Source organism: Macaca mulatta, chromosome X (genome assembly GCF_049350105.2).
Source record: "Macaca mulatta isolate MMU2019108-1 chromosome X, T2T-MMU8v2.0, whole genome shotgun sequence".
NCBI lineage: Eukaryota > Metazoa > Chordata > Mammalia > Primates > Cercopithecidae > Macaca > Macaca mulatta.
In genome coordinates, this window is record NC_133426.1 from 110,938,636 (window position 1) to 110,955,217 (window position 16,582).

Genomic DNA, 16,582 nt, shown 5'->3' on the forward strand with positions numbered 1-16,582 from the left:
GGGGAGGCTCCACTTCCTGAAGAATGGAATATCTACATATATTATTTGGAATTCTTCCATATGAAAGATTTGTTTCTTCTGCTTACTTATTTATTTTTATTTTCATTTTATTTTTGAGACGGAGTCTTGCTCTGTTGCCTACCCGAGATAAAGTGCAGTGGCATGATCTTGGCTCACTGCAACCTCTGCCTCCTGGGTTCAAGCTATTCTCCTGCCTCAGCCTCCCAGGTAGCTGGGATTACAGGCATGCACCACCATAACAGGCTAATTTTTGTATTTTTAGTAGAGATAGGGTTTCACCATGTTGGCCAGGCTGGTCTCTAACTCCCGACCTCAGGTAATCCACCCTCTTCGGCCTCCCAAAGTGCTGGGATTGCAGGCGTGAGCCACCGTGCCCGACCCTTATTTATTTATTCAATCATTCATGTCAGGACAGGTTAATGGATGTTTATTTTATACTTTGGGTTGTAACCAAGTACTATCATTTTGTTACTCAAATTTTTCCAGCTTTGGATGTTAGAAATTCTTAAAGCTTGGCTCCAGTGTCCCTTTGACCTGCCCTCATCCTTTTGTATTTTGAGCAGTTCTTTACTTTCTGGCGCTACATGATGCCCCAGCCCTAGAATTAGCCATTTCTCTAAGGAGCTAAGCACCATTTGATTCTTCTATTTTGAGATAGGGTCACAGTCTGTCACCCAGACAGGAGTGCAGTGGTATGATCATGGCTCACTGCAGCCTCAATCTGCTGGGCCCAAGCAATACTCCCACTTCAGCCTCCCTGAGTAGCTGGGACTGTAGGCGCAAGCCACCATACCTGGCTAATTTTTCTATTTTTTTTAGAGACAGTGCCTCACTGTATTGGCCAGCCTAGCCTCAAACGCCTGGGCTCAAATGATCCTCTGGCCTCGGCTTCCCAAAATTCTGGGATTCCAGATATGAGCCACCATGCTTGACCCTGAGCACCATTTTTAAAAAGCCTTTAGGTGATTTTAATGCAGAATAAGTGTGGAAGCCACTAATTGAGGGTGAGTCATATTCTTCGGTAGACCTCCTAATGCCCTGATCAGACCAAATTCTTATCTTGTATCCTCAAAAAATTTAGTCATCTTTGATTCATTCCTCCCCCTCCTTTATCTTCACGTTCAATCTTATCACCAAAGCTGTTTTCTCCTTCTCAGGATCTACAGCAATACTCCTTAAACCTTAATACACATAGGTACTTGTTAAAATGCAGATTCTGATTCAGTAAGTCTGTGGTAGGACCCCAAGATTCTGTGTTTCCAGCAAGTATCCAGGTGATATGAATGCTGTATGACCCACACTTTGAGTGGCAGCAAGGGTCAGAACAAAGTTCAGACAACTTAGGACATTTCAAGAGCCTCCACTGTTTGCCTGGCCTCAATCTACTTTGTGTATTTGTTCATTTACTCTACAATCAAACCAACCAGTCTACTCAGTGTTTGTGGTCTGCAGCTTCTCATGTGGCTTCTAATGATTGTGGCAATTCGTGCCCTGTATAATTCCCTTCCCTTGGGTGTGGGCTGTGTGACTTGCTTCTGATCAATAAAATACAGCACAAGTGAGGTAGTGTAGAAAACTGTTGCCTTGCTTATGCAATCATTTGCTGGCATTCTCTTCTGTCCTCTTAGTCACTGGCTGTGATAAAGCAAGCTGCAATGCTATGAGATGCTCTGTGGAGAGGGCCACATAGCAAAGAATCATGGAGGAAGCCTCTGGCCAACAGCTTGTGAGGAATTGAATCCTGCCAACAGTCACGTGAGTGAGCTAGAACGTGGATCCTTCCCAGTGGATTCTTGAGAAGACTGCAGCCTTGTGAGATCTGAGCTAAACACCCAATCTAAGTAGTATGTGATTCCTGACCCACAGAAACTGCAAGATAATGTGTGTTGTTTTAAACTGCTAAATTTTGGGGTAATGTGTTATGCAGTGCTAGGTAACTAGTACATCATTTACTAAAAATATACAATGAAATGACTTCCTCTTGCAACCTTTTCATCATGCAAAGGAAAACTCATATGCTGCTTCCTTGTTCATTTATTCAGCAACATTTGTTGAATATCTACTAGGCACTATGTTAAGCACCATGAGATAAGTGGTAAACAAAAACAGATACAGTCTCTGCCTTCACACAGCTTACATTCTTTTCTTTTCTCTTTTTTTTTTTCTTTTTGGAGACAGAGTTTTGCTCTTGTCACCCAGGCTGGAGTGCAATGGCGTGATCTCGGCTCACTGCAACCTCCACCTCCCAGGTTCAAGCGATTCTCCTGCCTCAGCCTCCCAAGTAGCTGGGATTATAGGCACCTGCCACCAAGCCTGGCTAATTTTTGTATTTTTAGTAGAGACTGGGTTTCGCCATGTTGGCCAGGCTGGTCTCAAACTCCTGACCTCAGGTGATCCGCCCACCTTGGCCCCAAAGTGCTGGGATTAGACGTGAGCCACCGCACCCGGCCTACAGAGCTTACATTATTTTGCATAGGTTTTCAGTTTCCTAGAAGAGGGAACCAATATACATTTCATTAAAAGAAAGCTAATTTTAATGCCAAGAAAGTAGGAAGGACATAATCTAAAGAAGCTGTATGGAAACTTTTCTACATTGTTATATTGATCATTTTGCTACAGACCAGTGAAAACTTCATTATAGACCGGCACAGGCCACATGTAGGCTGCTGCTTCTAGGCACTGTTCAAATATTTATGTACCTTTATTCAGCTTGTATGTCATTCTGCCTTACAGTTAAGAAGGTTTATTTGTCTGTCTTTCCCACTAGTCCACGTTTTCATTTTTACATCCTTGTGGTTCCTTGTGCCTGTGTAAAGAACTTTGTTAATTTGATATTATTAATAACTTTGTCAATCTGAGCTTGGTGGAGATTTCAATTCAAATAGGTTACTTTAAAAACCCTAACACCATCACTCTTCATTTTCTCCTGTTTTTAAGGGAATACTTGCTGAAAGCTTTGTAAATCCCTCTTCCTTTCCAAATGATTTTGGTCATGATAATGATACTTATTAAGGTTACAAGTTCTAGTCATTGCAAAACAAAGCAAAGCTATTTAAAGACTGATGAAATGAAGATAATTTGTGATTCTTAAGTATCTTATTGACATGTATTGAAATTCTAGACTAGTTATCTTAGTATTATATTATCCAAATTTTATCTTTAATGTATGTCATTTTATATATCCGCACAACACCCATATGATAAAAATGTGCCAAAATATATATGAGGGGATCATCATTTGAGCTTAATTGCCCACACATTTTCTGCATACTCAGATACTTATGTCTGCTTATAGCTAGAATAAACTCATTAGCTTATAAATTTAGAGCTTCTAACTGCCTTGCAAGGGAGAAATAGTCTCTCAGTGAGCCTGGTAACACTGATTTGTGATTAATTGTTTTACTTAGTTGATTCATCTATGATCACAGTACAACAAAAATGTCACATTCGCTTAGCAGTGTTAATTCCATTTATCTCATGCACATTTAGAAAACTGCCTTGTCATCAGTGTAGTATGAATATGTCTAAATAAGATAGTTATTAAAAGATTTATTTCCGGCTGGGCGCGGTGGCTCATGCCTGTAATCCCAGCACTTTAGGAGGATGAGGCGGGAGGATCACTTGAGGTCAGGAGTTCAAGAACAGCCTGGCCAACATGGCAAAACCCCATCTCTACTGAAAATACAAAAAAATTTGCCGGGTATGGTGGCGGGCGCCTGTAGTCTCAGCTACTTGGGAGCCTGAGGCAGGAGAATTGCTTGAACCTGGGAGGCAGAGGTTGCAGTGAGCTGAGATCACACCACTGCTCTCCAGCCCGGGCAACAGAGCGAGACTCCATCTCAAAAAATAAAAAATAAAAATAAAAATAAATAAAGATTTATTTCCACTGGGAGTATGGCCATTTAAAAACGTCCTAAGGGCTGGGTGTGCGGGCTCATGTCTGTAATACCAGCACTTTGGGAGGCTGAGGAGGGCAGATCACCTGAGGTCAGGAGTTCGAGACCAGCCTGGCCAACATGGCAAAACCCCACTTCTATTAAAAATACAAAAATTAGCCAGGCATGGTGGTGTGCACCTGTAATCCCAGCTACTTGGGAGGCTGAGGCAGGAAAATCGCTTGAACCCAGGAGGCGGAGGTCGCAGTGAGCCAAGATGGTGCCACTGTACTCCAGCCTGGGCGACAGAGTGAGACTCTGTCTCATAAATAAATAAATGTATGTTGTGGGCTGAACGGGAATGAAGGTGGGCAGGCACTTATTAAACCTTAACCCCTTTTAAGCTCTTTTAATATGAGAGTCAATACTTAAAAGTCAAAAATAAAATTATATATTAGGAAAAATTAAAAGCATAGAATCAAGCAATACTGAGGGAAACCACTGCTCTTACAGACCTTTAAGACAAAACACTTTAGTATCAGGCCACAACAAAAGTCAGAATAAGAGGAGAAAAAGTCACAGAAGTTGACAAAAAAGCTAAAAAAGAGAGCCATCATCCCCAGCATTTTTAAAAGGAGAGAGCAGAAAATAGTGAGACAACAGTTGAACCTCTGAGGCATGAATCCAAGAAGCTCCAAAAGACACTGGTTATACCATTAAAAGCAAAATTTCCCATAGCTCAGCAAATTAATACCTTAAGATAACCCAGTTTATTAGACAACAGTCTTGTGTTAAACAGCACAGCTCCTCACAGAGCAGGGCTAAATCGTAGACAGTGCACCCACAGTCAGCAATGTATGGGCTCTTGGCGACTGTATTTATACTCACTTATTCCCACTTTCAATTACATGCAAATTAAGGGGTGGGTTAATGCAAATTGAGGGGTGGCTTATAAAGAACTTTCTAAAAAGAGACGGTAACTTCTGGGTTGTTGCCATGGTGTTTGTAAACTGTCATGGTGCTAATGAGCAATGAGGGCAGCTCAGGATCACTTTAGTTACCATCTGCTGGTTTCTAATGGTTTTTTTCTTTTCATCCTGTCAGGACCAGAAAATAAGGGCTGACAGTCTCCTACCTCAGAAAGGTGTATGTTTGCCAAAAGACATATGCTAGAATATTTATAGCAACACTGTGATATCCCCAAACTGGAAACTAATCAAATGACCAACAGGTGCATGGATAGACTAATCAGGGTATATTCACACAATGGAATACTATACAATCTTGATCATGAATTATCTACAACTATACCCAACAATATAAATCTGTCTCACCAACATGATGTTGAGCAAAATAAACCAAATACAAAGGAGTACATAGTACATGGTATTAAAAGAAAATTAAAACTATGTTGCTAGGACTAGGACAGTGGTTACCTTTATGGGTCTGGGATGCCTGTAATGACTACAAGGGTATTTGAGGGGCCCTTCTGGGGAACTGGTAATTTTCAACTTCTTGAGATGGCTGTTGGTTAGTTAAATAATGTAGTCTGCTTGTAGAAAGTCAGCTGTACACTAATGTGCAATATTCTGTATGTATATTTCAATAAAATGCTTCAAAATGAGCATTTAAGCCAGAAGGCATGATTGCAGTCAAAATATTCTAAGGGCTTATACAAGATCCTAAATTACATTAAATTTTAATTTTATTTCAATGAATATTTAAAATTTTTATTTTAAATTTGAATTCCAAGGATTGTTTACTGAAAATAAAAGAGTAATTAACTTCCAAATCTGTAAAGGGAAAAAATGGAGCAAGAAAAAAGAATCTTTAAAATCTAAAAAAGGCAAGAAAAGAAAAAAACCCACAAAGTGGGATGAATAGAATGTACAAAATGGCTGAAAGAAAATCAAATACATTTTTTAAAATCACAATAAATGTGAAACAACTAATGTTAAAATATTATATGATTAAGTTAAGGGAGAAGAAAAGCAAATGCTCTTTGTAATCTCTTTGTAATAGACACTTCTAAAACATGAGGACCCATAAAAGGTGAAGGTCAAAGAACAGGGAAAGGTATATCAGGCAAATAATAACCAAAAGAAAGGTGGTGAAACTGCATTCACAACAACCAAAATAGACCTGAAGGCAAACAGCATTACTAAAAATAAAGAAGGTTGTCACTATGTAATGATAAAAGGTTCAAGTCACTAGAAGAATATAGCAGTTCTAAACTTGAATTTGCCTAACAACGTAGTTTCAAAAATATAGAGAGCAAAATTTACAGAACTACCAGGAGAAATTGACAAATCTACATTATGGTGGGAGTTTTAAGCACTTTTCTCTATTTTTAGATTGAACAGATAAAAGTTTGACAAGGGTATAGATTTAAACAACACAATTACCAAGCCTAATTTAATGGAATATGTAGGACATAATCCCGATCATTACAGAAGTCTCAACAAGCCCACACAGCATTTTTACAAAATTTGACTACAGACCAGGCCTTAAAACATGTCTGAACATTAAAAAAATATATATATATCTCATCAGAGCACATTTTCTGACCACAGTGCATATAAACTGGAACCAATAGAAAATAATAATTAGAGAAAAACATCTTTGAAAGTTTGAAAATGTACTTCTAAATAACTCATGGGTCAATGAAGAAGTAACACATTTTAAAATACAGCTGAATAAAAATGAAAGTACTATGCAACAAAGTGGTATGCAGCCAAATTATCTCATGGGAAATGTGTAGTCTTAAGTGCTTATAAAACGAGAAAAGGCTTCCAAATTGATTCATTAACTGTATAAATGAAGAATTCAGAGACAGAACAACAGAATAAAACTAAAGAAAATATAAGACAGGTAATAAGAAAAATAGGAGCAGAAATGAGTGGACCAGAAAACACTAAACAGAGTCATCTTCGGCAACTCCCTTTTTTTTTTGAGAGAGAGAGAGAGAGAGAGAGTCTTGTTCTGTTGCCCAGGCTAGGGTGCAGTGGTGCGATCTCAGCTCACTGCAACCTCTGCCTCTGAGGCTCAAGTCATCCTCCTGCCTCAGCTGGGACTACAGGTGCACGCCGCCACACCCGGCCCCTAACTCCTTTCTCTAACTCACACCCAAAACCCATTCTGTCAGCAAATCCTGTTGGCTCTACCTATAGAGTTTGTCCAGAATCTGACCATTTCTTACCACTACTGTTGTTACCACTGAAGTCCAGCCCACCAACACATTACTTGCCTTTAGACTGTGATGCAGGTTTGACCCCTGACAAAGGAAAGTGGGAAGAAAGGAGGATTGGGGAGGAATAGCCTCGCATTGCAGCACAGCTCTGAAAAAAACCTCAGCCAGCCAAGTAGGGAGCTCTGGTGCAAAGCTCACCCATGTGTAAAGACTGTCCTGTGCTGGCCATGAATGGTGAGCCATTGTGCCACCACTATGCTCAGTCATAGGCTGAGAACTACCTGGGAAGCACATGGCCTTGGCTCAAAAACTGGACAGATCCTAAAGCAACCTGCAACTGGAGGCTGTCAGATAATTGCACTCCTTGACTAGTTTCTCCCTTGAAGGGAGATCTGAATGGTGCACCTTCATGTCTGCCATAGTAGCCATTTTTCTTTGATATAATCACACAAGACTCGGGACACTTAGAACAGGGCTTGACAAATTATGACCTGTGAGCCAAATCCAGCCTGCTGCATGTTATTGTAAATAAAGTTTTGTAGGAACACATCCATGCCTCTTCATTTATTGTCCATGGCTGTTTTTGTGCTACAATAACAAAGTTAAGTAGTTGTGACAGAGACAATATGGCCTTCAAAGCCTAAAATACCACCCTTTACAGAAAAAGTTTGCAGATTCCTAATGTGTAAGGCACTGTGGAATCTATGAAGCTATACATTTGTTAGGAAGAGTAAGACGTATGCACAAATCCTTAACAATGCTAGGGCTATCTTATAATTTTTATTCCTTCTACTACATGTAAGCCCTTTGTGTGTATAGAAGGAAGTATTTAAGAAGGGTAGTTCTATGTTCTGATTGAGGCTTTCGGGTTTATTATGACTGCTCTATGGAGAAAGTATTATAGGAAGGCAAAGATAAAAGCAGGGAGAACCGTTAGGAAGCCATTGGTATAGTCTAAGCAAGAAATGATGATAGTTTGGACTAGGATGATGGTAGAAATGGAAAGATGACATCTTCTGAGATGAGGAAAACTGTAAGAGAAATTGGGCATTGTGGGAATCAAAGATTCATTTTTGACATGTTGAATTTGAGGTATGCCAGTGGAAATATCAAACAGATCATCAGACATAGGAGACTGAAGCTGAGAAATGATCTGGTTGAAGATGTAAATTTGGGAAACGGCATATAGGTAGTATTTCAAGGTAGGACAGGATGGGATCATATAAGGAGAGAACGCAGATGGAGAAGTGTTTCTCACAACCAAGACTTGAGACACCAAATTTCAGATGTTGGAGAGAGGAGGAGAAGTCAGAAAAAGTCCAGGCTAGTGTTTCTAGAGAGAGGGAGTGTGGAATGCTACTGAGAATAAGATGAGAATGAAAAGGGTCCACTGCGTTTGACAATATGAAGATTGTGGTGACCTCAAACTTTAAAAAAAAAAAAAAAGAAGTTTTTGTGGAATGCTGAGGGACAGAGGCCAGAATGTGGTGGGTTTAAGAGAGAATGAGAAGCAAGGAAGTGAAGATAGCCAGTACAGAGACAACTCTGTTGAGAAACTTTACTGTGACAAGGAGCAAAGAAATAAGGTGGTAGCTGGAGGAGGCTGTGAAGTCAAGGGGAATCCTAGAGTCTTTTTGAAGGCTTTTAAGTAGAGTGGTGACCCCATTATCATTTGAAGAAGATTGAGCATTGTTACTTTCTTTTGCAGAAGAGAACTTACAGAGACAGATCCAGAAGAGAGATGATTAGGGTCTCAACTAAGGAAATGGCAATGAGGATGGCAAGGGGGGAATAGAGGCATTCTTCACTGTATAGAAGTCAGTTACCACGACTTATTTTTGCTGAGATTTATATATGTTAGTCACCCTTCTCTGAGGTGTTTCTTTCTCAAACACATAACTCACTTATAGAGTTTTTTTCCTTTTCCTCTAATACTTAAATTAGCATTAAATGTTAGAGATGGAATGAAACTAATAAAAACTAATTCGCCAGTTATAGCCGCACACCATGCAGGCTGCTACATCGCCCTTGTTTGTTTTTTTACTTAGACTTTGGAATCAGAAAGAATGGGCTACCATAGCTGTCTCTTCCACTTTTCTCCTGTGTGATGCTGAGCACATTTGTGAGTATTACAGGAGGTAATATTTTAAAAACGTTTCTAGCAACATCTCCACTCTGGTATTGGTGGACTAGGGATTTAGGCAACCCTCTCATTGAAGACAATTATGAAAATTGTGTGTGTGTGTGTGTGTGTGTGTGTGTGTGTGTGTAAGTGTATCAAAGCAATGAAGAATCGTGGGGATCGAGATTCAAAAGTCTAAGAAAAGGCAGAAACTCATAGAAGTGAGTCTGGCATTTGGACAACTTTTCCTCTAAGGCCTCTCTTGATTCCAGAAGAAACATCTAAATGACTGAGAATTCAAGCAGTACTATGATAGCTTCAAGGGGAAAGGGAGTACAAAATCTGCAGTCCAGAGCTCAGCAAGGACAGTAGGGCCTGGCAACTCCACCCCCCAGTCAACTCTTGGTTGGGACTTCAAAACGCTGTAACTCTAGGAATAATGGGAAACCAGAAATAGATTGACCCTTGCAGGATTTAAAGACCAGTTTCTGATAATCTCAGTCATTGAAATGGATCAAGATAATTTCAGATTGCTAGGGACTCTAGTCACTTGCAAAAATGCTCTCTGAGCAGGGCACTTTCATTCTAGGCCTCAAATGATCTTTTGCATTGTTCATATATAGTGTTCATCACTCACTCAAAATTAACCACGTACAAGAGAAAACCAAATGTTGTGAACAAAAACCTAGAAAAGCAACAGAGGCATTTAGAAGGTATTTTTGCCTAGGATCTCAGAAAAAATATTTGTTGGGCCAGGTGCAGTGGCTTATGCCTATAATCCCAGCACTTCGGGTGACTGAGGTGGCAGGATCACTTGAGTCCAAGAGTTCGAGGCTGCAGTAACCTATGATCAGGCTGCATCCCAGCCTGAGTGACAGAGATCCTGTCTCTAAATTATATATATATATATTATATATATATATATTTTTTACATGTGTATTATGTATTTTTACATATATTTTATATATATGTTTGTTGGAAGAATGAGTTGTGAGTGTTATTTTTATCATTTTACATATAAGGAAATCAGTACTCAGAAAGGTAAAGCATCCTGCCCAAGGTCACATGGCTACTGAACTGTTGAGCTAGGATTTTATCTAGATTTGTCTGATTGTAAAGCTGTTGATTCTGTTCTCTACAGTGGCAGATTACATATGTTAGCTTATTTAATCTTCACTATATCTTAATGACCTCAGTATTAGTATCATCTTCATTTTATAGATGAGGCAGCTGAGGCTCAGAGAGGTTCGAGATCACACTCCGAGAAACTAGTTGAGCCATGACTCAAATTCAGGTTGATCTCATTTTCAAAGCCTTCACTCTTAACACCACATCACAGGGCTGCATATACACTTAGGTTGCCTTCTGTCAGAGCAGAGCACAACTACAGTGTTTTCATCTCAGGTTTTAGTGTCCAGAAATCTCCTATTCTAACATTATGTACTTTGTCTCTTTTAAGGTGACATCTTCTCCCAATAAATTTACAAGTGGGATTTTATCTTTGAAACTTCCATGTTATAGATGGTGGTTAATAAAACTCTGGACTAGATTTGGGTTTGATTTATGTAACCTCCTCCCTGAGGCTCTGTTGCTTGATCTGCAAAATAGAGCTAATAATACCACCTACCTCATAATGATGTTGTATGAATTAGTGCCTCACAATAGAACTGTTAGCATATAATTATTGTTAATGGTGTTTCTGTTCCTGCTTTACAGAAGGGGAAAGAGAAGAATGAAAGGGGTAAGGCACTTAACTGTTTTATGTTGTGTTCTCCAAGGTTTTACTTGAGGAACAAGTATGCTTCAGGAACATGAATGGATTTTACTCTTGTTACTCTTTTAGGATAAACTCTAAATACAGTTTTTCTCATTATTTTCCTACTCAATAAACCATTGTTTCTCTCTCTGTTTTTTTTGTTTGTTTGTTTGTTTTGTTTTGTTTTCCGAAGTCTGTCTCTTGTCTCCCAGGCTGGAGTGCAGCAGTGGCACAATCTCGGCTCACTGCAACCTCCGCCTCCCAGGTTCAAGCGATTCTCCTGCCTCAGTCTCCCTAGTAGCTGGGACCACAGGCACCCGCCACCACACCCACCTTTTTATTTTATTTTATTTTTAGTGGAGATGGGGTTTCATCATGTTGGCCAGGCTGGTCTTGAACTCCTGACCTCAAGTGACTCACCCACTTTGGCCTCCCAAAGTACTGGGATTACAGGCATGAGCCACCACACCAGGCCCCCTTGATTTTTTTTAACTACTTTTTGGATCATGTACATCCTCATCTTAGCATCTGTGGTTTTCCATGCTTTACAGTCCCCTCCATGGGAACTGTGCCTCTGATGACAGCACTTATTGCTCCCTAACCTAACCCCTGGGCTATGCACTGGCTGCTCCCCTCAGGCCCTCAGAAAACGGAGGTCATTAAGTCTTCTACCCTATTCTCCTTATCTGGAAAGCTGATTTCTCTTCTGACCCATGGCTATGTCGTTTTAAGACCTGACTGGAGATTCCTGTCTTCCAAGTGTCTCATTCATTTATTCAATAAATATTTATTGAGTGGCTACTCGTTGGGATATAGAAATGAGCAAGGCAGATAAGACCAGTTTTCTTTCCTGGAGCTTCCATTCTAGGGAGTGCAGAAGAGAGGGCGAGGGAGGGAGGAAAAGAGTGAGACAAAAATAAAACAAATACGATAATTTCAGATACTCAAAAGCACTATGCAGAAGATAAAATCAGATAATGTGATGGAGAGTGGGTCACTTAAGATTCGGGAATACTGAGGAGGGAAAATTTAAGCTTTGATTTGAAAGACAAGATTAGGAGGCAGCCATCCATTCCTGGCAAAGGGACCTGCTAGGGCAAAGAGACAGCACAGAACACAGCACTGCATACAAAACAGGCACTTTGTAGATTCTTGTTGAACACATAAGGATGGCTGCCTATTACCTTGCTTTTCAGGTTACAATGTAATTATTCTTCCTGTAGGCAAAACCATTCATGATTTTAAAAATATATATTTCTCATCCAAACACTGTCATTGATCACACTAAGTTTGCTTAATATCCACAGAGAGAAGGGAAAACCTCTAAGGCCACCAGATAGATCTGGCCAGCCACCAGCCACTTCCATTGGATTGGCTAAGTAAACCTTGTGGCCTTGCCAAGGTCCAGCTGGATTCATGGAAGCACAGTCATATCCATAGAGCACTTTACAGGGGCACCCACTTCCCAGAAACAAGATGGTCCTAGGCTGGGTGCGGTGGCTCACACCTGTAATCCCAACATTTTGGGAGGCTGAGGCGGGCAGATCACTTGAGATCAGGAGTTTGAGACCAGCTGGCCAACATGGTGAAACCCCGTCTCTACCAAAAATACAAAAATTAGCTGGGCGTGGTGGCATGTGCCTGTAATCTCAGTTACTCGGGAGGCTGAGGCAGGAGAATCGCTTGAACCTGGGAGGTGGAGGTTGCAGTGAGCTGAGATCGCACCATTGCACTCCAGCCTGGGCAACAAGAGCAAAACTCCATTTAAAAAAAAAAAAAAAAAAGCACAGGCAACAAAAGCAGACAGACAAATAGAGCTATACCAAACTAAAAAGCTCTGCACAGCAAAGGAAACAATCAACAGAGTGAAGTGACAGTGACAACCTGCATAATAGGAGGAAATATTTGCAAACTATGCAGCCAACAGGGGATTGATAATCAGAATATACAATGAACTCAATAGCAAAAAAATAATTCAATTAAAATGGGCAAGTGAGCTGAACAGACATCTCTGAAGACATACAAATGGCCAACAGACAAATGAAAAAAATGCTCGACATCCGTATTCATCAGGGAAATGTAAATCAAAACCATAATTAGATACCTCATTCCAGTTAGAATGACCTAAGTGAATTAATGCAAGAACAGAAAACCAAATACCAAGTGTCCTCACGTATAAATGGGAGCTAAACATTGGGTAATCATGGACAAAAAGATGGCAACAATAGACACTGGGGACTAGTAGAAGGAGGAGAGAGGGATACAGGGTTGAAAAACTAACTGTGGGTACTATGTTCACTACCTGGGTTTCGGGATTATTCACACCCCAAATCTCAGCATCATGTAATATACCCAGGTACCGAACCTGCATATGTACCCCCGAATCTACAATAAAGTTATTTTTAAAAACACAAAAATAGACAAAAATAACAAATGCTGGCATGTACACAGAGAAAGGGAGATTCCTTTTTTTTCCTTTCTTTCTTTTTTTTTTTTTTGAGACGGAGTCTCACTGTGTTGCCCAGGCCGGAGTGCAATGGCGAGATATTGGCTCACTGCAATCTCCACCTCCTGGTTCAAGCGATTCTCCTGCCTCAGCCTCCCGAGTAGCTAGGACTACAGGTGCGTACCACCACACCTGGCAAATTTTTGTATTTTCAGTAGAAATGAGGTTTCGCCATGTTGGCCAGGCTGGTCTCAAATTCCTGGCCTCAAGTGATCCCCCAATCTTGGCCTCCCAAAGTACCAGTATTACAGGCATGAGCCACCATGCCCAGCCTGAGAAAGGGAAATTCTTATACACTGTTGGTGGGAATGGAAATTAGTGCAACCATTGTAGAAAACAGTATGAATATTCCTCAGAAAACTAAAAATAGAAATATCGTATGATCCAGCAATCCCACTACTGGGTATGTGTCCAAAGGAGAGGAAATCGGTATGTCAAAGAGATATCTGCACCCCCATGTTTATTGCAGCATTATTCACAATAGCCAAGAAATGTAATCTTGACTAAGGGAAGAAAATATGGTATAAATACACAATAGAATACTACTCATTCATAAAATAGAATAAAATCATGTCATTTGCAGCAACATAGATGGAACTGGAGGCCATTATGTTAAGTGAAATAAGCTAGGCACTGAAAAATAAATACCACATGTCATCACTCATATGTGGAAGTTTAAGAAGTTGATATCATAGAAGCAGAGAGTAGAGTAGTTGTCACTGAATGCTGGGAAAGGTAGCGGGGAAAGGGGGATAAGAGGTTGGTTAACAGATACAAAATTACAGCTAGATAAGAGGAATACATTCTAGTGTCCTATAGCACTGTAGTTCAACTATAATTTAAAACAACTTATATTTTATTTTATATATTTTCCTATATTTTCAAATAGCTGCAGAGTGGACTTTGAATGCTCCCAACACAAAGAAATAATAAATGTTTGAGGTGATGGATATGCTAATTAGCCTGACTTGATCATTATACATTATATACATGTATGAAAATATCATACTGCACCCTATAAACATGTACAAGTATTATACATCAATTAAAAATACCAGTAGGGGGAGGAGAAAGAGAGAGAGACAGAGAGACAGAGAGAGAGAGAGAGAGAGAGAGAGAGAGAGAGAGAGAAATTGTCTGGGGAGCTTTTAAAACTAACAATGTCCGGCTGGGCGTGGTGGCTCACACCTGTAATCCCAGCACTTTGGGAGGCCTAGGTGGGTGGATCACTGGAGGTCATGAGTTCGAGACTACCCTGGCCAACGTGATGAAATCCCGTCTCTACCAAAAAATACAAAAATTAGCCGGGTGTGGTGGTGCATGCCTGTAGTCTCGGCTACTCAGGAGGCTGAAGCAGGAGAATAGCTTAAACCCGGGAGGTGGAGGCAGTGAGCCAAGATTGTGCCACTGCACCCTAGCCTGGGCGACAGAGTGAGTGAGACTCTGTCTCAAAAAACAAAACAAAACAAAAAAACTAACAATGTCCCAGTCTCATCAAGACCAATTAAATCAGAATGGTGAGGGAGTAGATCTGGGCAGCAGTAGCTTTAAAGACTTCCCAGATGATTCCAATATGCAGTCAAGGTTGAGAACCAGTGATCTGAGTGGTAGCAAATCCTTTCTCCTGGGACCACAGAGACATGGAGAGAACCTGAGAGGCTGCAAAGGAAATTCAGTACATTGAAAAGACACATATATTTTATTGTGATTTTGTACTTTAATAAGCCTCACACTTTTAGGCTAATTTTTCATAAATATCACTTTAATCCCTCCATGATTTGGGGAACTCAGCAGAATTCATTTCAATTCAATAAACATGCAGTAGTTGCCAACCATAGATGTCTCTAGACCTTTTGGTACCTTCAAAAATAATGATATTAAAAATAGTGGCTACAATTTCTTGTATGCTAACCACATGCAAAGCTCTCAGCTCCCATTTTCTCTCTCTTCCCTCTCTCCACCATCTTTTTCTTTTCTTTTTTTTTTTGGCAAGTGTCATCCCTCTGTCGTGATGGAGTGCATCACTGCTCACTGCAGCCTTGAACTCCAGGCTCAAGTGATCCTCCCACCTCAGCCACCTGAATAGCTGGGACTACAGGCGTGTGCCACCACACCCAGCTAATTTTTAAAATTTTTGTAGAGACAGAGTGTCCCTATGTTGCCCAGGCTGGTCTCAAACTCCTGGGCTCAAGCGATCTTCTTGTCCAGGCCTCCCAAAATGTTGAGATTACAGGTGTGAGCCACTGCACATGGCCACATTTTCTCATTTAATCTTCACTGTAACCCTATGAGGTAAGTACTATTATTGTTGCCATTTTAAAGATATTCACGATAAGGCACAGAGGGGTTAAGCAATTAGTCCAGATCACACAGCTGTAAGTTACAGAGCTAGGATTTGAGCCCTGGCAGAAAGACTCCCGATCTTCACTGTCTAATGTGGTAGCCACCAGCCACATGGGGTTATCGAGCACTTGAAATTTGGCTAGTCCAAGTTAATATGTGCTGTCCACTTGAAAAATACACCTGGTTTCAAAGAATATAAAATAGAATATAAAATATTCTATATAAAAAGAATATTAAATAGAATATAAAAAAGAATATAAAATATCTCAATAATATTTTAATATTATTACATGTCGAGATGATAGTTTAATATAAGTCAAAATAAGGACTACATTTAATTTTCCATGAATCTTTTATTTTTAAAATGAGGCTATTAGAAAACTTAAAATTACATATCTGACTCGCATTATTTTTCCATTGCACAACTGCTCCAGTCGCAGCATGGTCACCATGACTTTTGCTTGAATCAGAGATTAAGCAGATTATTCATGCTGGCAAGAAACTTACAGTCTGAGTAGGAAGAATGTAAGAATCAAATATTTCTCTCCAAAATTATAATTAAGTGCTAAGAAGGAGGAAGGAGAGAGAATTTCTAATATGTTATGTGGCAGGGGAATCTTTAAGCTGAGTATTAGATTAATCGCGAAGGTGAGAATATGGGGTACACTTGGAAATATGCTAGAAGTCAAGTTTGGGGCATATGATACATCAAGAATAGTTGAAGATGAGGCTGTATAAATAAGTGAGGACCAATTCCTAGCAGGCTGTG